At 40.2% G+C, this 26,598-nt stretch overlaps 1 protein-coding gene across 4 annotated transcripts in view; it reads left to right on the forward strand.

Moving 5' to 3' along the window:
- Positions 1-26,598, forward strand: part of PLCB4 (phospholipase C beta 4) — a 183,360-nt gene that overhangs the window by 65,821 nt on the left and 90,941 nt on the right. The gene's annotated exons all lie outside the window — the stretch shown is intronic.

The raw sequence follows: 26,598 nt of genomic DNA on the forward strand, positions 1-26,598 counted from the left end.
ACAGTGGGGAGCAACTGAAGCGTGTGGGACATGGGCTGTTGCTGCTGGGAAACCGGTGTTTGGTAAATTTGGAGATAGTGGCATTGTTCAGTTTGTGAGGGGACAGTCAGAGGTCATGATATATAAATGATCAATTTGTGGAGAGGAACTTTGGGGAGGAGCAGTTAGAAACTGCTTCTGTACAGCAAGGCAGGTCTAGGATTTCAGATGCACTCCCAAAGCACAGCTTAACAAAGCCTTTTGGATTTTCTAGCTCTGCTTTGGTCCATGCCAGCCTCAGTAATTGTCATGGCAAATCCAGGCCAACAAAAGATCAGCAAAATACTCCATCTAGTTCTTGTTCTCACTAAATGGGAGACTTCTTCATGACTGAATTCTGAACTGTGTTGCCATGGATGAGTGCCATGGACGACACAACGTTGGCAACTGATGAAACTGCTGCAAAGCCTGCAGACTGATAACAAATATTGGAATCAGTGACCCACACTTAGAAGTTCTTATTTTTATCCAGAAAATCCAATTTTTCAAGCCCAATGGAAAGTAACTACTCTTGTAAATTCTTTGTGGTACACCTCTGGATGTCTTGCTCCTTAATGCCTCTCTTGTGTGTTGTGGGTCTCTAATCTGTTGAATTCTTCTAGAGAAATGAGGGTGAGATTCAGTGATGAACTGTGTGACAATCATTACTGAGTGGCCAGTCTGCCTAAAAGCTGTCATCTCCTGGGCCAGTGTCACTGGAGGCTTTGGATTACCCAAGTGAATCTCTAGAAGGCAGTTGAGAAGGTTTCAGTCTTTTTCTCTGCAATCTGTACTATGCAGAAAAGTCTACACATAGAAAGCAGCGAGGGAGAAGGGAGTACTGCCTTGTACAGGGATTACCTGGTATTACCTTTGTCAACCATAAAATGGCTTTAGCTCCAGGCCAAACAACTCCCATTCTCTCATCTCACATTCTCAGCTCCATATTCTCCATGGATATACCATGGATATACCATTTGCTATATCTTGGCTTTTCCCTTTGTCCTTGCTTGTCATTCAGGTGTCACTGATTATCCCTAAACTGAATTTGTTTGTTACTAGTAATAACCAGTGATTAGAATATTTGAAAAATATTACTACTTTCCTGAAAATAAAGCTAGTCCTGGGCAGAATTTACTAATGCAAACTTGAGAAATTGTGGGTGGATTTTGTATTCCCAACGGGTGAAATAGTTGACAATAGCATGGCAACTGACAAACAGCAACACAAGTAATTTTTGGCATTCATAGCAGGCCAAGGAGAATACATGCTGCTCAGAAATCAAGTGGATAATGAAGTATTTGGCCATGGCAGAACAATAATATCCAGGCTGTCCTGGAGTTCGAAAAGCATTTGCAGTGGTGGTTTGGTGCATATGGATGCTTATGTGTGTATGTGCTTCCTAAAAGAAAATGAGTCTTCAATTATTTAAGCTTCAAAATGCCAAACATGATTGGTTTATGTTTGGACTTAGTTTTAAGGTGGTCTTTGAGAAGTATAAATAAGCATTAATTTAAAACCAATCCAAACTTCAGAACTGGAGTTCACTGCTTGACCTGTAACGAGATTTTGTGACCCATGAAGGCTTATCTTCATCAACTGCATTTCCTTTCTGTAATTAAACCTTATGATGGTCTTGCTGGCTTTCCATATTTTACATATAGCTTGGAAGCTTGTTTGATCCTTTTTTCAAGTCCAATTTTTCTCACAGCAGTCCTGAAAGTAAAAGCTGTGCTTGAGGTCCTTGAAATAACAGGTATTAAAGAACTTTCTCTTATTTTAATTAAGTACTCAAGGTTGCACAGTGGATGAGTTCTGCTTAGCACAGGAACTTGCTGGAAATACTGGGAATGAGAGCTCATATTCAATAAGCAATTTCTAAAAAAATTGGGCTTTATTTAAAACATTTCAGCTGTTGTTGTGTCTGGTGCTTTTTGTATAACAAAATGACATAGTGACTTTACAGCAATTAATAAACTCCTTGTTTTGATACTTGCTGGTGCTTCATTGTGTGCTGCTTTGCAACGTCAGGCTGCTGGTACAGCCTGAGCTTTTGCCTTGCAAGGACAATATGTCACCTTTGTCAGATGTTGCCTCTTTTGGTCCTCAATCTGTTTCGTAAATGCTTGGAAGTTCTGCTGTCTTTTGTGGATTTCTTTCTTTCCTTTTTCTCCCTGCTGCTTCTGTTTGTTAGAATTAATTGTTGTAAGACCAGAAGGAGACACTATAGTGGAGAAGATGAATAAGAGAAGCAACCAGGACATGTTGTCTTTTACAAAAACTTGAGGACCCCCTTTGTGAAACTTAACATCAGTTTAAAAAAAGAGAAATTACTTGCCCTTTCATTTTGTTCTTCAAGTATTTCATACCTTGATGTTCTCTGCTACAGGCAACATTTTATATTCTGTTTGCTGAGCTGGTGAAGTCTGAATGTTTCATAAAAGCCTCTTTGGGAGAAAGAACCAAGCAATTCCCCCTTCATGCGAGCTGCAGGATTATTAGGGCTTCATAACTCCTTACTCTCAGAGGCAGGAGCCAGAGGAAAGGAAGGTGGGCCAGACTTTCAGAATTAGAGAGAAAAATCCCCCACAAGCAGCAATTTATTGCATTAGCTCTAAGCCAATTTACTGAGTCATTCTTGTGGTTTAAAGGTTTTATATTCTCATGTTGCACTGTGATTCCATAGTTCTGAGGCCATCATAAAAATGAAGACCTGGAAGAACGTACACAGAGACAGGCGTAGGCAGCAATCCTGCTGTCTCTCCTTGGACACCCATGCCTGGGTTCCAGGGGTAGAATTTTAGTCAGAGTTAGCAGATTAGATCAGGTATCTGTCAGCTTGGTTTCCTGTTGTTTAGAGTTTGTTCTTATGAATTTAATAAGTTGATGATACAATGAAAACTCATCAAGAAAACCATTCAACATCAAAATACTGCCTACAGCTCAAAGCTCCTGAGAAGAGAACTGCAGAAGAATATTCTGAGAACAATGTGGTTATATGCTTGGTCTGATCAGGTATGATACCCTGATTCTCACCTCATGGCTACCATTGCTAGAAGAGTCTTTGCCTGTACTTCTTTAATAGCTAAAATCCAGTGTTTGCTATTTCCCTTTTTTTTTTTTTTTTTTTTTTTTGAGGCAATAATCCAAACTGTTCAGGTGCTGTTACATTGTTAGCAAGTGAGTGTAAGGCACAGCACACACCAAACTATAAGGAACTCACAGTGGGAGCAAAAGATGTGGCTGTCAAGCATTTGCTTTTCTGTCTTGTTGTATTAGACAGGCTCTTCTTGTTGGCATCATGTTGACTCTATCCCTGTAACAAACAGTGAACACAAAGACAGGAGAGTGTATTTTGTTCCCCCACAGTGAGAGAAAGGTGAGAGCCCGCTGTGCCACATGCTTGCAAAGCTGACATCATTCTGGCTTTAGGTTCAGGTGAATTTGCTTCTCATTTCCAAAACTTCAGTAACAAGGATGCCACCATGCAGCTGCCTTGTTAATTCTGTTTGTTGTTTGGAGAACGGTCAAAAATCAGTGTTTGGCTTTGAACATATCAGGTACTGCCTGAAGGACCCAATCCAGGGGTGTATTTGTATCCCCTTAGGAACTGATGTGGACTTCTCTGCACTGTGGACCTATGGAGTTTCACTTAGCAGCTTACTCATTAACAAATTAACTCCTAAATTCAGTGTAGATGGTATCAATAATTCCCCAGCCAAGTTCAGCCAGTTTTGCCTAGCACACATCTAAATGCTGCTGCGGTAAAACAAGCAATCAAATAAAAAACTCCAGACTCAAAAGTGTACCTGGGTGATATTTGCCATCAGCAGTCCTACTGAAGCTGGTGAGACTGTCAACAACCCCATGCTAAGAAATTTCTGTTCTACCATATGACAGCAGTAGATAAAATAACACAGCCATACAGAGAGCCCCAGGACTTCATTAGCTTTGAAAGTGGACAGATATGCAATAAAAGAAGGTTTCTGCCAGAATAGAAATAAACTGGGGTCATAGAATGACTTGTAAGAGTTAAAGTTGGGAAGGTCAGACCTGAGGAATTAAAGTTTCTTGTTTAGTTGGTTTTTTTATTATTAATTTTCTGGAAATTTCTTAAGTACTTGCAGCTGTACGTGGAGGCAACTCTTTTCAATACTGTTGAAAATGAGTAAGTACAAATCTTCATATACTATTTTACTTCCCCCTCTTATTTTATTTTGCCTCTTTATTTCCTGCATCTCAGAAAAATTTATGCAGCAATTTGTTAATTAGCTCTAGAAATTCATAGCAACGACTGAATTGCATTCAGTAAAGCCATCTTTAGTGCAGTGTGATACAAAAAACTGTGCAGGTCTCAAATTCCCTTTTTCCAGATTACTTTCTTAGTTTTGGTCTACAAGAAGCCAAATTATTTATATCTGTATTATGCATTTGTAGACACCCAGGCAGCATGTTTTCCTTGTAGAACCAATTTGTGCACAGGGCTTCTTGCCAAGAAAACAGCTTTCCTGACATTTAGTGAATCTCTGAGTCAGTTTAGCTCAGCACAAAACTTGTTTGCAGAGGACCTGTTAGCTGGGTAGAACATCTCTGAGGAACTTTCCTGACCCCATGCTGGGGACAATAATCACAGAGAATGGCTTCATTGGTAAGGAGAAAGAAAAACCCAACATGACCCATCTGGTTGCACTGCACTTGAAACAGACATTTAAAATAGACAGTTTCTCTCAAAAGCAAGTTTTAATAAATACCTTTAGAAAAATCTCTTGGCTTTACCCTGCTCCTGTCTTGTAAGGGGATAATGCTGTGCAGTGATCTAGAGAATTTTTAGGAGCCTGGTTTCCTAGCTTTAATCATCTTCTTAAAATTCCATATAGACACATCATTTTGGGGTTTTTTTTCAAGTCTATATCTTACTCTAGAAGTAGGTAATCTTTGAATCTCTGTATCTCAGCCTCAGCTGGAAAAATAGTTCACTTTATGCATGTTCTGATTGTTAGGAATGAAAGCTCTATTTCAGAGTGGCTGCAGGAATTATAACTCTTCAGCTGTGCTGGTAAGAATGTACAGCCAAAAAAATGAGATATAAGATCTTTTGCTGGACTACTTTTGAGTTGATCTGGGATGACAGAACCTATTTCAGACCAACAGTTATTCTAAGGTTTCCATGGAGATTAATGATGTCAGAGGAGCAACTGAGTGCAGTTTGCTAGAAAACAAAGCTGTAATGTAGTGGAGAAGTCAAGTCCTTGCATTTTTGTAAACTCACAGAACAGTGAAGCCCATTTTCTCATCAGATTGCAGTTTGCTTGTGATTTGTGCTGAATGTGAGCTGAAGTCATGCTTTCAGTGTGGTGTAAGGGATGATTTCAGTACTGCCTCATACACCATCTGTTGGAGCTTCTATTGCTGTTCTCACCTGCACATTTTAAGCATTCATGTATTACTTTATTATACCCTGGCATTTTCTGTCTGCTCTCAATTGCCTTGTCTTAAGGATGATGCCCAAGTTTCCTCACAAGTGTATTTGCAATGGGTGAGTATTAAAACTAGAATAAGTTACAGCTCTGCTGAGTTTTATGAAATGTAGGAGCTGCCACAAAGGACAGTAGGGGGAAGACAGTGGAGAAGTGGCAAAGAAGGAACATACAGAAGATTAACAGAGGCACAATTTAAACCTAAAATTTGACCCTTAGGAATTTGAAAATTGTTACCATTACTTGCAGTTTTATAGAGACTAAAACTCCACTCCATTGCAGAGAGATTGCTGCCCAAGGATCTGAATGTGTTGATAATGAAGGCATTGTATTTTGCACAGGGCTTTTGCAATGGTACCTGAAGGTCACTTGATACCACTGAAATTCCACAGCTTTTTAGCAATTCCTGACAGGGAAGAAGGCTCTGCAAGCACTGCTGGTTCCCTGTTATTACCTAGTGTGTATTTCAGTTCCACAACTGTGGTTTTAAGCTATTCATTGCTTAAGGAATTCTTAAAAAGATGTTTGCCAAAATAGAAATCAAGAAGCAGTACTTGAATTTGGCAGAGTATGGGGGAATAAGACTTTCCAAAATAAGATAAACGGAAGGAAAAAGCTTTAAGATTTTTATGCATGAGTTGAATTCAATTTTATTAATAAAGCACTTGTTGACTTTATGGAAGCAGCTGCCTGTAGAAGGGAGCTCACATCTATTGAACAACAGTCAGAGTAACAGGAATGATGGTAAACAATGTCAAGTCTCTGCTTTCCCTGATTTTGTCAGGAGATTATTAAGCAGAAAACAGTCTTTTCTGGAGCATCTACTGTGCTTCAGTCAGCAAACTTGGCTCTTGTTTCTTTACTATAATTGTAACAGAAACAACTTTTGTGTGGAGGGGAGCACCAGACTACGGAAACGCTTTTGTGACTTGCACAAGTTATCAAAATGTACTCACGTTTCAGAGAACTTATTTTTTTTAAGAAAGCAAAGCGGCAAAGCACCTCTGAGCTCAGATCGTTTTATGTCTGAGTTCTGCAGAAAAAGACTCATTTTTTCCCCCAGGCCAGTTTCTGAATTCCTGAAATGCAAAGCTTTCACAGCAAGAGAATGGCCTACTCTGATACAAACCGACTGACAGCTCCTCCTGAAAATCAGGACAAGTTAATACATTCCACATGTTCCCTGCCCCAGTTTTGCAAATTGATTATTTTGAAAAGCCAAGTAAGCCTATCTTTATTTTGCAGGAAATGTTTGGTGCCATTAGGCAGCAACGCTGTTGTAAAGAACAAAGCTGGAACAGCTTTTGATAATGTCCTCAGAGAAATGGCCAATTGCTGTACAAGTGATACAAACAGGACTGTTTGTTCTCACTGGGTGCTGAGCACTTGAAAGTTCACACACTTCATCAGGAGCCTGAAAAGGAGTGAAATTCTTTTGAAGCCTGCAATATTGGGCCATTTTGAAAATCTGCCCCTGTGTCTGTTATCTGCCCCTGTGTGACTGTTCTACAGGAATGCAGTTCTAAGTGCTTGATGGTTACCTGCAGGGTGGCAGCTGTTGTCTATTACTTGATTTCAAAAAAGGGGAATATTTGTTATGGGATTATGTCCTGTGAAGCAATACAGTCATTTTTGCAGGTCTGGGTATAGCAGGTTAGCAAGTCTCATAGACAGATATCAGGAGTTATCTCAGTGTGGGAAGTGAAGCCTGGGTGTAACAACTGCAGGCTGTGATCTTGTTCTTGCTATTTCCTGTGAGAGATTAAGGTTTAAGGAAATGTTCTGTAATCCAGAACAGTGCTGAAGCACCTTTGTGTTTGTTAAATGGATAGAGAAAGTTCAGAGTAGAGGGAAGTTACTGAGAAATATTATTGTTCCATATGCTTTTAAGCACATTCCTTCAGGAGAATAATCTTTCACATCTACTGAGTCATACAGATGGTTGCATAATTGATTGATGTGTTATGTGCAAGTATCCTCCTATCCATCTAAATTTCTCCCTTCAAACAATGCCTTTTGACTGGGTTCTGTTACTGTCTAACCATGTTTGGCAATGTTTTGGTATGCTGAGTTTACTTGACCAAATACAAAGTTTACTTAACCAAATATAAAGTAACGGCCTGACAAACACAGAGATAAAAATCACTAAGCTTGCAGCAGTGCATAACAAATTTTTTAATATTGCTGGGGGGGTTTTATACTTTGCTATAAAAAAGGAACAGTCAGATGTCTGCTTCTGCCTCCTTATCTTCTCATGACCTGTCACCCCTTCTCTTTGCCCATTGTGCCAGTGGTTTTGGCAATGAAAGAGCCTTTTATAGGTACAGACCTCCACCTGTGGACTTTTCACTAGTGGGAGACCCCACCCACTGTTGGGAGCAGAAAAAGAAAAGAGAGAGAACCCTGTGCCCAGATCATACTTAGCAAATCCTTCAATGCTGCTTCTTGTTTTTAACAACTTTTTTCTCTTTCCTCCAAAACTGGAAAGGCAGATGCATAAAGCACAAATTTAAAAGGAACATCAGACCACTTGCCATGAGTCTGTAACCATGTCACATCTTGGTTGGCAGGAATAATTGGTCTAGGAATGAAGGCTGAGACTTCTGCTTGTGGGTGTCTCAGTATGAGACTCATCATTTCAGTTTCTCACTGCAGGGACAGGAATGTTGTGTCCTCCAAGCCGAGCATTTCTGCATGGAAGTGGATGTTTGGAAGTGCACAGTCTGCAAATAGCTGCATGGCTGACTCCTTGTTTACCCTCAGCATGAATGTCTGCATGCAGAGTCCTGCAGGTGCAGCCAACACACAAGCATTTTTCCCACGCTCTGCAGCCATCCCATCATTTTAGAACAGGGCTCTGTAAGTTGCTACCCAAAGTTAGTAAAAAAGTTGCTATAATTGTTTCCATGTTAAGGACCTTGAAGGTGCTCTGTATTATGCAGACAGAAAGGTCTTTGTCTCTTAGAGAGGAGGGAGATGTTTGGGGGGATGGAAGTGAGAGCACCAGGGGCTTATGCACACAAAGCTTGGGAAGAGGAGAGAAGAGCTGCTTTACCTGGTGATGCTTAATAATGATTGGAAATTAGTTTCCACCAAGTAGGATTGGTGGTTAATCAGAGAAGAGTTACAGCAGTTAAACCAGAACATTCTTCTGTGCATCAGTTTTTGATGCTCTGGAGAATTGCTTCTTTCTTCCCTGGACTGTGGGGGGTGGCTCCAAATGTTGTCAGAAAGATCAGAAGATCAAGTGGAAAAAAAAAAAAATCTCTCTAGCTTCAACTTTGCCATTTCTGTTCCAGTCCTGAAACCATGGCTCTGTGTCCAAAGCTTTTGTCTTCTTTTCAGCTCTTCGCATTTAGTTACTTGGTGATTAATAACTAAACCTGCCTCACCTAACGTGTTTTTTTATCAGTGAACCTCATCCATAAAATCCGGAACCTTAAAAACTGGTAGAAATATATAGCTGTTTTCCTTCTGCAGTGCATGTTTTTTGTGTTTGTTTTTTTTTAGCTCTATGGAAAAACTGAAGAAAACAACAGGGCCACGTGAGGGAATTCCATATTTGCTTTTGGCATTTAATTTCCATAAGGAGGAGGATCCTGTTGACGCATAACATTTTTTTTTTTCCTTTTCCAACTTGAAAATGTTATGAAAGCATTAAAAGTTAGTTCCTTGTTGTCAGGGTTCCGAGACAGATGTTTGTGTAGTAGATTAGATATAATATTTGTGGAGCTTTGAAAACAGCTTTTGGGCTGGTGTTTCATTAGCAAGATATGAAGCTGTATCGTCAGAAAGGGTATTAATTCTCAAATGCGTGTTTCCTTTTCAAAACTGATGAGATTATAGACAGATAATGTACCATAGTGATTGCAGAGCCATGAGCAGATCATTAGTGGTGTAAAAGCAGAGGAATGAGCTTTTAGAACAATAATTTATTCTTTATGGTAAATAAGGTTCATTGTACCTAAGATCTTACCATGTTTTTCCCATTGTAAACCTTGGAATGAGATGGCTTAAAACTGCAGAATTTGACTTCAGGAAGATAAAGCATCATACACAAGAAAGGCAGTTGTATTTAAAAATAAAACCCTGACCCCCCACTATCTGAAAATCTGTAGCAATAGCATCTACCACTTGTAGGAAATCCCATCAGAGCATCCATAGAGCCTCTGTGCTACTCTGTGGCACCAAAAGCTTTGCCTGCCCTGGTGCTTCTGCTGGTCACAGTCCTGAAGATAGCTGGGTAAACCCAGGAATAATGCCTGTTTTCCTACAGGGACATTGAGGTGAGGGTTGCATTCGTTGCTTCTCTTGATCCGGCTTTTGCAGTCCACTTAAATGGGACAGTGATTAGACTCTTTGTGAGGAAATTACATATTTAACTGTCAAATTGCAGAGATGAAGCTATTTTCAGGAATCCAACTGCCCATCCTTGTGCAGCTAAAAATGGCTTGTCCTGCCTCAGACAGAGGGATGAAGGATGTGCAGGCCAACGAGGCATTTGGACCTGGCTGTCTTGCCCCTTCAAGATTGTACTGCTGGAATTCTTTTAAATACTCTTCAGCACAGAGTTCATGTAAATTAGCTAATTACCAGCCTCTGCTCGGGCTTCCATGAGTGCTGAGTAGTGGAACAGAATGATTTAATTTCCCTAACATATTCTCTTGGCACTTTTGCATGCGGAATATGTTGCTCCTAAAGCATCCCTTGATACCAGATCCTTGGCTGTGCTCCAGAAGGAGTTCAAGTTAAAAACCATTCAGTAATTCCAGGGTTGGCAAACCTAGAGTTGTCACCTTCCCTGCTTCCTATAATTTTGCTGTCTGTAATGCGGGTTTTCCTCTTCTCTCACAGAAGATGATCTTGCATAAGTGTTTAAACTGTGAATCAGGGATTACAGCTGGCACTGCTTATGCATATGATATTCTCTTGGGAGAGTAATTAAGCTGAGGTGAAGTGATCACATGAATCTTAATATTTGCAAATTCATTACACTTAAAAAAGGACTGTAGAGTTCTCGGTTACATTGGCAAATGAGTGTGATTGCCTCCCACTGTAATTTTCAGCTTTGCCTTGTGCTTACTCTGAAATGTTTGCTGCTGTCAGAGGCAAGAGTAGTGTATTTTAATTTCCCATTGAAATTCTTGTGAAAGAGTTTGTGTGTAGGGTACAGGAACATTTTGACTGGCTAAGTGTAAATTATTTAAATCCCAAAAAGTTTTGGGATGTGGCCAGATTTAAGCTAACAGGAAAAGGAATTTAGTCGAGGTTCTGTTTCTCCTCAGTAGTTGGGTCCAAATCCTGGAAACACTCTCAGTATGTGTTCACTCATTAATTTTACTGCAGCTATCAAATAAATCTAAATATAGACATAAGTACTGGCAGGTATTAGCCAGCTAGTTCTATTAATTGAAACATGCTGATGTCATTGAAGATTCCTTTAATGGTAGCAGCATTCTTTAGCTGCATAGATACCATTAAAAAACAAAACATGTTTTAATCCTCAGACAGGAGGAGTAGTGTCTACATGTTATTTATATATGCCTTGGCAATCGAGAGGAAGTTGTAGATCTACTAATTATGTGTTGTTGATTGCCTGTTTCTCATCTTACTACTGTTTCAGTGGCCAGAGAGATCACAATTTCCAACTGAGAAAATTGATTTCATTTTCATGATGCTTGATAGTTAGACAATAGTGTTTTCTCCCTATAAAATGACAATCATAGAACCAAAGCATTGGAAGTTCTGGACATCAGTGTGTTTTACGTGTTCCTTTGCTTAGCAGACATTCCTTTTGCTGTGTCTTTCCAAAATCATGGCTTGAGACTCCATTTTGATTTATTTCAACAGCATCAATCTTATAAATACCAGAAGACACCCTCTTCCAAGGCACAGAGTGAAGCTATGTTTAGTCAGGGTTGTTAACCCTTTGTGAGTGTTGGTAGATCACAGTGTTGATGTCATTGTTGGACCTTGCAACTCACATCTTTTTTTCTGATGGGACAGCATGGAAATCTGCCTCAGAAAGCTCATGTACTCATTCTTCCTTCAGTCCTTGCATCTTTTAAATCCAGGATTAAAAGAAGCTGGATTGAAAATTTTAGGTAGTAAGTCTCATGCAAGTACTATAATTTGTTTCAGCGACCTAAACATGGTAATAAGGATTGTGCAGAAAAGTGCTTTGGGTCCCTCATTTGTTTTCTGTTTTAAGCAGCTAAAAGCAGCAGTCTGGCACTAAGATAAAATCCAGTTTATTTTGCAGCCTTTAAAGTTTTGTGTTCCTATTTACTGGGCATCCTTATTTTTGTAATAATTAATTTCAAGTTAGACTAAATTTAAAGAGGAGAAGTATTTCAGAATTGTGTGAACTGGAAATTATGCCACACAAACATTTACCACTTTTCTTTCAAACTTTTAATGGCTTGTTCTTAAAGCAAAGTACTCCCAGCCAAGTTGCATAAGTTGGGATGCTTTCAGGATCACTTCTACCCACTGGCTCAGCGTGGGCTAGTATTTTATCTGTCACATCATGCATGTTTTGTCATTTGTCTGAGTCTGCACATCTGAATTCCTGATTATAGGGCATACTGGAAACAAGTATTTTAAATTATTGCTTGTATTTCATGAGGAAAAAAATAATTTAAACCACTGAACTTGCCAGAAATTTTAAATTAATATCTACTGTTGTATTTTCAAAGAGCCTAAAGGGAAGGTAGCTTCTCTAGGCATCTTCAAGAAATTGATACAGGGTTTAATGCAAGTCCAGGACTAAACTAAGTCGTACCTCATGTAGTTTTGCTTTGAATTGGGGTTTTTTTATTGTAGTCCTCTCCATGGCTTCTGAAAGAATGGTAATTACTGGTGTTTGTGTGCTTCCTAATTGTTTATGGTAACAAAATGCTGGGAAGGGTTTGGAGTGCCCAGTGCTGGGCACAGAACCTCAAGGGAAGCGTGGTCCCTGCACCACCTGGTCTCTCATTAATCATCTTTTACATCAGATCCTTCTATCAGCTGAATAACTTTTAGATTACAGTCTCCAGAACTGATCATTGGAAAACTGATCATGGCTCAAATGTGGCTTTTAAATATTTGATTGATTTCTGCAAAGAGAAAAGGAAAATCCGTGTGCTGTAGTGTCTGGGGTAAGAAATATGGAAATCTTTGAAGTAAACATTATTTAGAGTTGGAAAATCTTTTCCAGGGCAAAGGACAGCCAAACCTTGAAATAGGTTGACTGCAGAGCTGGTTTCCTCTGGAGCAATAAAGGTGAAAATTTGTCACATCTATCAGAGTGGAATGGATTTGGCCCTTCTGGGGCCTGAATAATGGAGTGCATGACTTTTATGAGACTCCTGCAGTTCAAGGACCTAGTGTTGGGTTTGGGTTTTTTGGTGGTTGTCTTGTATTTAGGATTTTTTGTGGATTTTTGAGTTTTGGTTTGTTTGGGGTCTTTATCTGTAAAGATGCACAGACCTTTTATAAACATCTTTCATGAAGCTAGTGTCAGGATTAAATTTAATAAAAAATGTTGAAGTTATAGTACATTAACATTCAAAACTGCCTGAAATTAGACACTTATTGACTTATTGGGATTTACTCTTTCAGTCATTTATTAAAGCTAACATCTGTGTCCTTCTGCACAAGACTTGTAGCCTTTGAGTCCTTTAGAAGCAATTAAATTTTGCACAAAAATTTAAATCTGTTTAGCTAACAATGAGGTATCTCAAAGCAGTCTCTGTGCATTGAAAAATCAATGTTTTATATATATATATTTATTTTTATATGTAAGTAAACTTTTTGTACATGTGTGTGTATGCACATATATCTAAAATCTCAAAACCTGCTGTTAAGGCTCAGGTTATTTTGAATAAGATTGGCAGCACATTAGAAGATTAAATCTTCTGGTTACTTTGGATCTTTTAATCACTGAATATTGAATTTACAACAGCCTGCTCATTTTATGGAGAGAAATAACTTGAAGTAAAGCTATCCAAAAGCCAAGATCTTATCTAGTAGCAAAAGCTGTGCTTGTTAGTATTTCCAAGCACATAGAGCACAGCTGAAAAAAATCAGATTAAAATGAAGGCAGTGTTTATTCTTAAGTGGAGTTTACCACTAGTCACATCTTCTGCATCTGACAGTCACTTTGATGTGCCACTTGATGACATCTTCATATTGATTTTAATCTGTCCTTTTTAGTCTGGTCAATCTATTTGTATTGTTTCCCTGATGTTGAGGGATCACTGCAAATAGGAGTCTTGGTGTCTTTAATGTGACTGAAGCCATATTTTCCAAGAAATTATCATTCTGGTAAACCACTCACTTTAAGAGTGTCTAATAAAAGTGATTTAATAGAGGGAATTACAAAACTAAGCAAAGTTTAAGTCTTATTATAAATTACAGATTCCTCTGCAGCATTTATTTTGTGGATATTTGGAATGTACCTAAGGAAAGTGGTTTTGGATCCAAGCATATGCAAAGCATGGAATAAGGACAAAAAACCTGCAAATGGACTGAAAATCTTGCAGATCCTACTTGATGAGGTGATGAATTTTACTTTGGCTCGACTATTAGCAATGACTATTAGAAATGTTGCCAGCTCTGATTGAGGAGCACCAAAATGAAGTAGAAGCAGGGTGCTTATTTCATCATTAACTTGTGTGGTAGTGGAAATCTGTTAGAGGCTTCTGTGGGAATAATTCTTGAAATAGATTGGGATAAATCCTGTGATGACAAGAAGCAGGAATGCATGTGTTATACTTGGAATGAGCTTCCAGGCTGCCCTGGAATCATTTGGTAGGTGCTGTGGCAGTGTGTGACTGTTACTATCAGAAAGTTGACCTTATAAACTAGTTAGAAATCATAAGACAATGATTAGTGAGGATTTGTGATGTTCAGAGGAGTGGACTGGGGGATGCAGGTAGAATTGTGACCCCAGGGAGAAAATGCCTTCAGCAGAACCAGACTTTGAGGGACTGAGCTATGCTTTGACTCACAAGTTATTTGGACTCAATTTGCAAATGTATTTAAAGATTGAAACATTGAAATGATTCTTTGGATTCACAGAAGGGTGTGAGTTTGCTGAGTCTCACAGGTGTTTTTGGCCACATCACTGAACATCTTATCTTTATATCCCCCTGCTTGTTTGGAGTGTTCCTGGCTTTCAAACCTGGACTTGGAGTAGCTGTGTCCATCCAAGCTGGGCAAACCTTTCCCATCCCACACAGTTAGGATGCTAAAGCACAAATGCAGTCAATGTGCAATGTCAGATTAGATGTTCTGGTGAAAATTGACCTTTGATATATAAAATTAATACCACTGCTCATCTGCAGAGTGAGAAATGCAATTATTCTCTTAAGTCATCTCTGTTTTCTGTCATTCATAGCCTTTTCCTTGTCTGTGAGAGGGGTCTGTTTTTCTGGGGAGCCTTCCAACCATCTGATGAACAATGCTGTGTACAGCCAAGTGTATTACTGTGGTAGGATTTGATTTTCTAATCCCAAAGAGATCTAAAGAGGAATTTTCCCCTTGTACCTCTTCATTTTTGTTTTTGTTTTTTTTTGTAAAAGAATAGTTGAATGTATATATATATATATATATATAATATGCTGGAAATTAAGGTGAAAATATCAAATAGTGCTCTTTTAATTCAAGATCAGTGGTCCCTCCAGATGTATACAAAAATTTTAACTTCAAGAAGCTGATTATCTACATATCAGCATATATTAAAGAAAAATAAGATTAGCAGTTTGTGAAAAGGTAAAGCCTTACCATTTATTATAAGATTTCAGTGGAGAAAATGTCTTTAAAGTCATTAATGCTGTCTAATATTTTCTCTTCAATTTAGTTTTGGAGTTTGGATTTTGTTTTTTTGCTTTACCCCTTTTTACCGTTAACTGCCCATCAGAAATCTATTTAATGTTTTTTTCAATAAATAACATAAGACTTAAGCACAGATTTTATTACCATGTACTGCTATGAAGCAGAAGAATGTTATTCAGAGTAGGAAATGAAACAAGGTGCCTTTAATTTTTCTCCCTGCTTTCTGTTCTAATTTTGCACACAATGCACAGAAACCTGCCTTAAGTATTCTCACTTTCAGTTGAATCCATCTGTATTATTCACTGTTCCTCTGCTTTTCTGCCTATTTAGGTGGTTAATGTTGCTATTAGCAATATCCATACCTGTTGCACACTCTTGACTCTTGGTTATGTGCAAGAAAATAGCCCCCAAGGTTGTATTTAGCAGAAATTGAATCTCTAAGTTCTGTATGTTTTGAGGTAACATTCTGTTGCATTCATCCTGCACAAAACAGGCAGTGCAATTTAGAAAGACTTGCTAATAAACATAAATTCTAGTTCATTGAGCAGGGACTGTCCTGGAAGGAAAATCATAAGGTGGACCAGATCACCTGGTTCTTCATCACGGTGTATGTCCTCTGGGGTTGTAGTTTTTGTCATCTTTTTAAATTGTTTGCTTGTCATACTTTAGTTCAGCACCAAAATATGATTTTTAAAGTATTTATATTGAAACCATGCAAAGACCTTAAGAAATGGTGTATAATTAAGAGCTGAACAAAATGCTCACAGACAGACAAATTATACTGGCTAATCTTAATCTAAAGGCTCCCCAGGTTGATGATTCTGGATCCTGCATCCCTCTGTCCTGACTAGATCTTTATTTTTAATTTTTTTTTTTCCTTTTTAACCTATAAACCATCTTCTATGGGAATCATTCTGCAGCCACCTCGAATGTTTGGCAAGCACCTCTTTTGTCCTCCTTCTCCAGCAGAAGATGAATAGGGTACTATTCTGCTGGTGCTTCAGATGGTTTGTATCACTGGAGACAGGCAAGGTGCCTCAAGTACATTACACTGATGAGAAATGGCTGCTCCTGCTTCTGCTTCAAACCCTTCCTGCAGCCAGGGCTGCCTGGAACTGTGCACACTGGCTGCCCAAGGAGCATCCAAAAGGAGCAACTAAATATCCTGTCTTTGCATTCAGTTATTTGTCTCTGATCTTAATGATGTTTCAGAGAAAACCAAGTCACATTTCTAAGTTTTATTTGTGTGTCTCAAGTTGTGCCAGGGAAGGTTCAGGTTGGTCATGAGGAGGAATTTCTTTACAGAAAGAATGAGTAGATGTTGGAATGGGCTGTCCAGAGAGGTGATGGAGTCACTGTGCCTGGAGGTGTTTAATTAAAGACTGGATGTGGCACTCACTGCCATAGTCTGGTTGACACAGTGGTGTTCAATCAAAAGTTGGACTCAGTAAGATCTTTTCCAACTGAATTGATTCCATGATTCTGTGTGGAAGATGGATGCAAAGATTCTCATTTAACCATGTGCTTTCAAGGGCTTTGGGAGAAACAGAAAAGTTTGTGAAAATTGTAGTGAACCTGTGTGTTTCACACTGGCTGATTCTCTGCCAACAGAATGCCTGGAACTTGTACCTGTTCCATCTCCCAGGTGTCCCAGCATCCCACTTCTCTCACCCATTGCTCATGACAGAGGCACTGGGTTCCTCCCTGAAAGCAACAGACCAGTTCTATGTCATCTCTGTATGTTCACTGTCACATTTATCATTGTTTGCTTACGTCTTTTAGAGAATAAGAACAAAATAGGTTTGGTGTGCTACTCAGGGTGTTCTTGAGATGGGTCACTTCACTCTGGCCAGTGGATTGTTTACATTGAAGCATTGCTTGCAAATTCTTGTAAATGCTTGTGAGGTTCTCTTGGGTCCTTCCTAAGCAGTGGTGTGTAAGCTGAGCACAGGTTAGTGTCAGTGGGGGAAAATGCTTATTTTTCCTGGTTCAATTTGCTTCAGTTTCCTGAATTTCAGTTTCAATTTAATCCTTAAACAATGGATTTATTGAAGAACACTTTCAATTTTAAAAGCTGGAGTACATACCCAGGGTTTGGATTTCACCCATGCTTTGGCTGTAGTAATCTCACCTTACAGTTCACTTGCCTGGAGGGGCTCATAGTTGGAAGACAGAAATCTATTAGAGAGTGTGTTTTCAGTGTCTTGCTATGTTACACAGGAGCAGGTACTCATTTTCACAACACATAATCAGTATTAGAGCAACACTGCTCATACAGAATGATTTATGGAGGTTTCACTATCTGCAGGCTATTCTGAAGAAATTCAAGTATTAGTGGAGAGTCTTGGAGAATACTACTGCCGTCTAAAATCGTCTCTGATTGCTTGGTGATATTTTAAGGCTTTCAGCCAACATGTCTTTGGTGGCTGTAAAAGCACTGCAAAGCAGTGTTCACACGAGTGGAGCAGCAGAAGGTATGGCTGCCCTACATAGCAGAATGGGTAGAAATTCCCAGGATCCCTGCAAGCGCTGTAAATGAGCTGGCTGTAGTAACAGGGAGCTGTGTGTGGCTGAGGAGCTGACTAAATCTGCCAGCATAGTGAGGTGGTTCTGACACCCCAAAAAGCAGGTAAAGCACAGCCAGCTCAGAGCTGGCTCGCACATCTGTACAGCGTAAATGTTCCCGGTGAAGGCTTGAATAAAACATTCCTGAGCTGCTGCTTCCCTGCTAGCAGCTGATGTCTCACATACACCTGGTCTTTGACCAGTGTTGGCACTCAGGGACTGCCTCGTTCCAGCTGGAAACATCACTTAATTCATGCCAGAGGATTTTTGTGTGTGAACAGAATGGTGGATTGAGGTGTCACATTCTCCAAGAATTCTCTGAACTCTTGATGCAGAAAAGAAAGAGAAGTCTCTTAATACCCATGTATGAAAAACAAACCAAACAAAAACCCCTTAATTTTTATGCATTTTTGTTTGTTTTCTTGTTTAAAACATTGACTGAAACTTGAAAGATGTAGCACATGTTTTTTGAAGAATATTTTTGTAAACAATATTGAGTACACTGGTGAAGCAGGTCTGTATGGGCACGCCTTGACTCCAGCTGCAGGTATGATTGCAGAGTGGGTGGCTTTGCTCTGCAGTGTAGCATTGCTGACAGAATTTCCTGATGGAGCTCGAGTTCAGTTTGTGGCATTTGCAGTCAGAGGGGTTCAGGGAGCATGACTGGAGCTCGTATTAGCTTTGGATCAGGTACTTTTTATCTCAGTGTATCAACCTGGTTTCTTTCCTGGTTTCATACTTCTGCTGCACAACACAGCCACAGCTGAGAAAGGCAGGTTTGGATAGAGATAATGTTATCTTGTGCCTGTCAGGACCAGGTTTGAAAGCAAAAGGAAGTTTGATTTCTTTAATTGTAATGGGGTACTGTCCATTACACAGCTTGAAAAGAGCAGCCTTTGTTTCCTAGATCTGATAGTTCTGCCACAGTAATAGGTTTGCCTGAGTAACTTATTCCTTCTTATCTTGTGTGTGAATTTAGATTTCCAATGAAAAACCAGGGTTTCCCTGCTTATCTCATCCAGCACCTGCAGGATCTTGTATTCAACCTGATTTTCAAGTATTGCCATCCTGAACTTTAAGATCGGGTGGTTGTTTAACCACAGCTTCAAAAACAAAAAATATTTTTTTTCCATCTTCCTTCTGCTTAATAGTTCTGCTGTTTCTTTGTGTTCAATTTCTTAATAAATCATAGGATTTATTAATAAATAAATAAGTAGGCTCTTGGAAATGTTTCAGCTTACCAGCTATGGTACTTCTTGGCTGTGGATTTGCTTTTTAACATTGCATTAAGCAAGTTCTTGAATGGCTTTGCAACCAGGTCTTAAAGCCAAGTTTTCAGTATGTTGTAAAATTTAAGTAGTGGCAAACTTACTTTTAGGGTTGGGAGATTAGACCAAGAGTCCTGGCAAATGGGCTTCAGAGTATCAAAGGTGAGAGAAATTATTCTCAAAGTCAGCCAGTTTTCAAAATCCTAGTGGTGTTTCCCATCAGCATGTGTGAGATGCAATTTGTTGCCACCTGAAATTCACTGCTCTTGGTTCTGTCTGTGCTCCCAGTCTGTCCTTTGTGCTGGTCTTGACGTGACTCCTGTGTGACCTGGTCATTGCACAAAACCAGCAGAAAATAACAGGAGCTTCCCACCCATGCACAGCTGTGACCTGGTTGAGATGGGATCACTCAGCCTAGCAGGAATGGGATCAGAAGGAAGCAGAAGCAAGGGGTTAGGACTGCTCTTTTCAGTGAGAGAGAGTTGGATTGGTTCTGTTTCTTGCCCATGATGCTGGCACTCTGAGCAAGCAGCTGTGTGCTGTGTTTGCATGGGGTCTCTGCAGAGAGGTTACTCTGGTTGCTCTGATAAGGGATCGTCTCCAGCACACACTGGTAATGACTTGGGGACACTGGTGTCCCCTACCCTGCCTGTTTATATCTCATCTGTGACCTTTCTGAAGTTAATCAAGAGCACTCAGGGGGTGGGCTCAGTTCACTTTCTCACACATATGTCTTTATACATGTTAATTTGCATACAGCAATGAACAGTATTATTGATTAACCCTTAATGAGCCCATGCTATTGAAATTTTGAGAAAACAGTAGAAATAGAACCTAGGAAGGGAAAGCTGTAACTATGAAATCTGTTGTTTCTGTTTTCATGCCAGCCACTTCTGTTTTAGGAGAAGCAGTATCCTCCCCGTTCCCTGTGCTGCTTTTATGTCCCATCCAAAAAAGCTGTGCCAACAACCTGGTATCTCAGTAAGCACAGCCCATTGCCTGGCTTCAGGAGGCTGCTGCCAGCTGCTCAGCTTAAAAAACTTGCAGGCCACTCTCAGTGCTCCTGGGGATGGCAAGGGGCTTTCCAGAGAAACACCACCTGGACCTAGTCCCTTTTCCCTCCATGTGCAATTTCACTCAGATGCCCAAAGAAGACAAGCATATGTGGAGCAAAGAAAGGTTTTAATTTAGCCATGCCATGACTTTGCAAAGCACCCTCTGACATGGACAGGGACTGTACAGAAACCAAGACTGCAGGAGAGTGTGCTGACAAAAGGGAAGATTTATTGATCTAAACCTTATATTAATATTTAAGCAAGCAAGCAAACAAGAAACCCACAGTGTGCAACCTCCCTGGTGCAAGCTTTTAATTTGTACGTGTAGTTATTTCACAGAAGATTCATTTTAGACAGTGACATCTTGCTTGGTCTGTTCTCCACTGTATAGTGTAATTCTATAGTATACCAGTGCTCCTAAACCAATAAAATCACCTTCCCTGGTGATGCTGAAAAACCACATTCTTGCTTTTAACAGAGGGGAATATTCTAACTTGCTTGGGAAAAATGGTATCTTAAGGAGAATGGAAACCAGAAATTCTCAGTGGTTGGTCCATACCCCTACTGTACAAATGCTTTTGCCCATGGTTTTTTGATGTGGAAAAATTGTCATTTTCTCTTAAAAGAGCCTTCCCATAGATATTCCCAAGCCCTGAGTTGTTTTCCTGCAGATTGTGGCCTGTTGTTTCTTTTTTGACTCCTTTGACTGGCAGTGCACTTTATGGTCCAATCACAAAGAACAAGAGTTAATTAAGGTCTCGGAGGGGAATTAAGAGCATTTTAAACAAAAAATTACCCTCAGGATGTTAGGACTGCTTTGGGAACAAATAGGGTACAGGAAGGTGGGAAGTGGGACTTTGATACGTGAGTTGACAATCCAGTTGTGGCCGAGCCAGAGTGATGTTCCTGTCACATCACGTTGTCCATTAATTCTTTTGGCATGTTTTATTTCCTGTGGGAATCAGCCACAATGAGTGATGTCCAGGGATAGTGTTTCTTCTCAGGCTTTTTCCATGGTATGCAGCTGATTTTCCAACATGCAAGTCGCACATGGTGACAAGAATCAGATGCACCTGTTCCTTGACCACAGCCCACTCCACAGATGCAGGTTTAGAGCCCCTAAAAAGAAAGGCCTGGAGGGCGTGGACCAGTTGTGCTGGGTAATTTCACTGCCAGAAGTATTTTTAGTATAAACTCTGTGCTCACATCTAAGTTTAGAGTGATTATAATTATGTTAGAAGTTTTGTTACACAAAAATAAACAGCTGCTGGAGACTGAGGGCAGCTTGGGACCACAAAGCATTGAATGCACTGACTCACATGTGGCAACGCTTTTCCTAATGTGCCCATTGGGATTCCTTGTCTAAACTCTACTGCCTGCTTCAGCTAAGTGGTTTGCTCTTCATCAATTTCAGCAGAATATTTTTTGTTATTTTGGGGGGGTTTTGTAAACTGGTTCGTGATAGGTGCTGTCATCTCCTCCTCCTCAGCAATGCCTATACTTTGATTATAAACTGCAGGTTTTTCCTTGCAAATAAACACTATATTTACATATTTACTATATTGTACCTATATGCTTCACATTTCCCTGAGCTGGTCTCTCAAATTTCAAGATTTTTGAAGATGTCTGCAATGGATTTATGGATGTATGCAGAAAGTGTGGGCTGCAGAAGGACAGCATTCACATTATTGCGCTTACAAGGGGTTTGCTAGCCAAGGGCAAAGAACACTCTTCCTAAAGCTTTCAGTCAAAAACCAGTCTAGACATTTTTATCACATTAAACAGTCTGAAGCATTTAATAGGTATGTGACAGGGAAAAAAAAAGCAGTCTGAACTAGCTGACCAGTTTTCTTATGGGAAAAGACTGCTGGGCTCAAGTTTTTATTCATTGCAATGGTAATTATTATGTGCAAATGCTTAACAGTGAGGAAGACAAAGCTGGTTTTAGGCATGTAAAAATGTTACCTTTACTTTCTGTGGAGTCTGCTGTGCTTTGGGTGTGATGCTGCTCTTTATTTTGATGGGCCCTGCCTTTCCTGAGCCTGTGTGCCACTTGTCACTGAGCTGTAGGAGGCCAGAGTGGATGGTGGCAGCCGTGGTTAAGCACCACTTGAAAACACTTCAGTTCATCCAGCCAGTGCAAATGGCAAAACATTTTCTCTCTGTCTCTACAAGGGTCCCTTTATCAATTTTTATGATGTAACTGGTTTTATCTCTTGATTCCTGCTGCATTTGGCTTCCAAACAGACTGCTCTTTCTTTGACCTCTACCCTCATGTCTAGGATCAGTTCTTTCAGCTTTTCACCTTTTCTTTTTCCCATTCATCTGTTGCTCTGTCTGCAGCATGGGGCAGTGCTGAACTCCTCAGCTCCAGGAGCCCTGCCATCCCCACTCCTGAGCTGCCACAATAAATGACCTCCCTCTGTCCTTGCCTGGAATGTTGGCTGTATTCTTACCTCTTCTCTCATTTTCACCACCACACACAGACACCAGGGTTTTGTTTTCTTGGTCTTTCTTAGTGTATATTCCACCCAGTTCCTCCTTTCCAGCCATATTGCAGTAACCCGGCTTCATTCTTGGAATAATCTCTAAAAATAGCCTTGCCTGTGCTATCCCAAATAATTTCCATTTCAGCTTTCCCAAACTATCTGCTCTTTCTTTCTAGCATGGTGAAAACGTGGCCATCTTCCCTTTGGATTTTAGCTATGTTGGTCTGCTCAGGAGCTTTGTCATGCTGTCTCAGCCCACATCAGTGCCATGCACTCCATCCTTGCTTCCTGTATCTTTTCCTGTTGTTAGTTCCTTCCTCCTTTTTTTCAATTTTTATGCCCTTCTCCACGCATCCATTCCACTTCTCCCTGGTGGTTGTCTGGTGTCAGGAATGTCCTCATGGCATGCAGGCTCTCCCTTTTCCAGGCAGAGAGGATAAAGTGCTGCTCATCTCCCTGCCTGTGTGGGTGTGTTCCCCATGTACCTGTGAGGGCAGAGCCATCCTCTGCTTGTGTTGTGTCCCTTTCCTCCTCAACAGAAGTGGGGGTCACAGCAGCAGGTGACAAGAACAGTGATGATGATGAGGAGGAGCTCAGAGAGTTATCAGCTCCCCCTCTTGTTTCCTGCTCCTAGACACTGAAATTACATCTTAAAGTTAGAAATTCAAAGAAATTGAGTCCCCTGACTCTGATGTCGCCAGCTGGTCCAGAAAAATCTGAATAAATGGGATTTTCAGCATGCTGTAGATCTTGCTGTTTATTAGGAGCTGTCAAAGAAGTGTTCCAAATGGGCTGTGTGGGCCAGAGGGCCATACCAGCACACTTGACTGGCAGGCTGGCACTCCTTTCTGTCTCCATACTGGACAAATAGGTTACATACCAACACTTTTATTTTTATCCCTTTAGGAATACTCTGTCAAATCATCCACTTGGAGCAATCAAAAATTGAGATGCCTCTCCTTCAGAAATTTCATACAGATATATATATTATGAATAGTTGAACAAGCCAAAATGCATCCAGGAGGAAGGTTTGTTTGGAGAGGTTGCTGGCTTGGAGCACTCTCCCACCCCACTCTTAAATAGCTGACATGTCTGGTTTTACCCCATTTCTTCAACAAGCCATGCACTAATATTCAGAGTGACATTTGAGGGGTGCTGTTCTGCAGTAATGTAAACAGCTGAATGCCTCAATAATGACTGCATTAGCACCCTGAGCTGTTTTATCAGATAAAGTTCTGAGTAGGCTCATGCAGCCTCCCTTTACCCCAAAGAGACAACAGCTGTCAGTTCCATAGCGACTGCAGGGACAGGAAACAGAGCACAATGTCAAGAGAGTTGTTTTAATATTTGATTAGTAGAAATGAATATGCAGATTGCATGGGTTCTCTGAGGCAGGGATTAGTGAAAGAGACTGTGATGCCATGTTTTATGCATTCCCATTTTCTGCTTCTGGTTAACTATGAACTTGCCAGCTAAAGGACTGGGGATATTTTTTCTTTATCCTTTGTCAGATTTTCTGCACAATCTTTCCTATTGTTTTCAGAGTTTCTGGGCAGTGGCACAATAACCATTTAAAAAGAAATGTGGCTGAAAAAAATAGACAAGAAATGCTTACTCTGCCACCTACCTACCATAATAAAGGAATAATAACTAAAAATTCAGAACCAGTTGCTTTTCCTCTTGCTTCTCTACGAAATTAAAGATATAAATAAGCAATAACCTGGTGTATCTCCAACATGGCTATCCATATTTATCCTGCTGGAAAGGGGGCTTCTGGATTTCCAAATTATGGGCAGCAGTTTCTTTTTAGCCTTGCCTAGTTGTGATACACTGTGTTTCGAACCAGGGCAACCTCACCTTCAGCAAAATGCCCACTTTGTTAATGAGTTAGCACTCATTAACATTAAAGGAGTACTTAGCATCATTAAGACTGTAATTAAGACAAGTCTTGTTAGCCTCATTCTTTAGAGGGAGGAAGAGGAAAATAGGAAGTAGCAAAATGTCCATCCAGGACTCCAGAGCTGTCTGGCCCACCCCCAACTGCAGCCTGGATCCTTTGACTCCTGCCATTCCCAAAGGGAATGTGTTTTTCCTGAGCAATTGATGATGAGTGTTGGTTTTGCCTACACCAGGCAGACTGGGAGCAAGAAAAATAGACAAGTTGAACCTCTACAACAGGTTCTAGGCCAGGCAGTTATTATTACTTTTTTCCCATCCATTAAATGTCATTCTGATTCCCAGATCTGCTTTTTGCACAGGAGTGTTGAAGTACGTGCTGTGAGCCCCATGTAGTTTCTTTTCCTGATACTGACTGGGAGATTTTTTTTTTTTTTCTGTGATATGAACTTGAATTCTTGGCAGAAAAATAAAATGAAACCAGCCAACTAAAATCTCTGTGGGGAGCTGCAGTCTGCTCCAGCCACACTTCAGCAAGGGCAGCTCACAGCTCTGCTGCTGTGCTTACTTGAGCCTGGGCCTGTCACAGAAGTGAGCAGGGAAAAAAGCTGCACCTAGAGATCTCTCCTATCCTGAGTTTGGATTTAATGCTGGCCTGGGCAGAAAGACAGTGGGTGATTTCCATTCCTACCAGCTGATAATTCTCTGCCTGCATTCCCTTACCCTTGAGAGAAGGGAAGGGAAGGGAAGGGAAGGGAAGGGAAGGGAAGGGAAGGGAAGGGAAGGGAAGGGAAGGGAAGGGAAGGGAAGGGAAGGGAAGGGAAGGGAAGGGAAGGGAAGGGAAGGGAAGGGAAGGGAAGGGAAGGGAAGGGAAGGGAAGGGAAGGGAAGGGAAGGGAAGGGAAGGGAAGGGAAGGGAAGGGAAGGGAAGGGACTGATGAAGTGCAATGCCAAGTCTATGCTGCTTTTTATTCCATATTCTCCAGTTAAAAGAAGGGAATGCAAAACCCTCTGTCTCTAGGGTGGAAGGTGGATGCTGAGATGGAATCTGAGCAGCATTACATCTTCTGGGATAGATACCAAAATATTACTGATGTCATGGGTTAAACTGCACAATGACAATCTTAAAACCCCCTGTGCATTTCCATGGTGACTGTAGTTCCTAGGCTTTATCCAGAGTACCAAGAAATTTGTAATTAGTATAAACTTCCAACAATACTTAATTTTAGCACACTGCCAACTGTCAAATAATGAAGGCAGCTTTGATATTCTTGCATTTTAGACTGCTGGAACAATTGCCAAAGATCACCTTAGCTTTGTCTGAAATTTTAAGCCAGCAATGTGGGTGACTCTTGTTTTCTCAGAAATCATCCAGAAAACCAGCAAATTATAATGTCACTTTCCTAATTTTAGATTTTAAAGTAACATCTATGTTCCTCACAGCTTATTAGTTTTTATCATATCTGTATATTTTGAAAAAGATCCTAATAAATCACATCCAAACTTTATTAAAGTTTAGTTTGAACTAAAGTACCTGACCGTAGGAGGGATTATTTCAAACACACAGGGATTTAGAAGTTATTACAAAAATATGATCTTGACCTTTCATTGCATTTTATTAATACGAAGTCCGGGCCTGTGTCAGTGTTTGGAAACAGAAAACTGTGTCCTCAGGATGTGGTCATGGAGCAGCTGATAGTTGTAGTTTGTTTTATTTTTGTTTGAGGTACTACACTGTGTTCTTTCCAAAACTTTTCCTTGCACTTAAAAAGGAAAGACTGCTGATATTAATGCAGTTTGGAAGTTTGTTTTCATGGTATTTTTAGTTAATAATTCAGTCTTAGAATCTTGCAGTCGTTCTATGTCCTTGGATCCCAGAACTCCTGGATTTGTAAAGGGAGTGATGCTCACTTAAGGTTGTTTGGTGTTCATCTGTACCCCCACCTGAACTCTTTTCAGAATTTTAATTTCAAACATTTATTCCTGTCTTCCTATCACATTAAAGTGCA

This window comes from Oenanthe melanoleuca, chromosome 3 (genome assembly GCF_029582105.1).
Source record: "Oenanthe melanoleuca isolate GR-GAL-2019-014 chromosome 3, OMel1.0, whole genome shotgun sequence".
Taxonomy (NCBI): Eukaryota; Metazoa; Chordata; class Aves; order Passeriformes; family Muscicapidae; genus Oenanthe; species Oenanthe melanoleuca.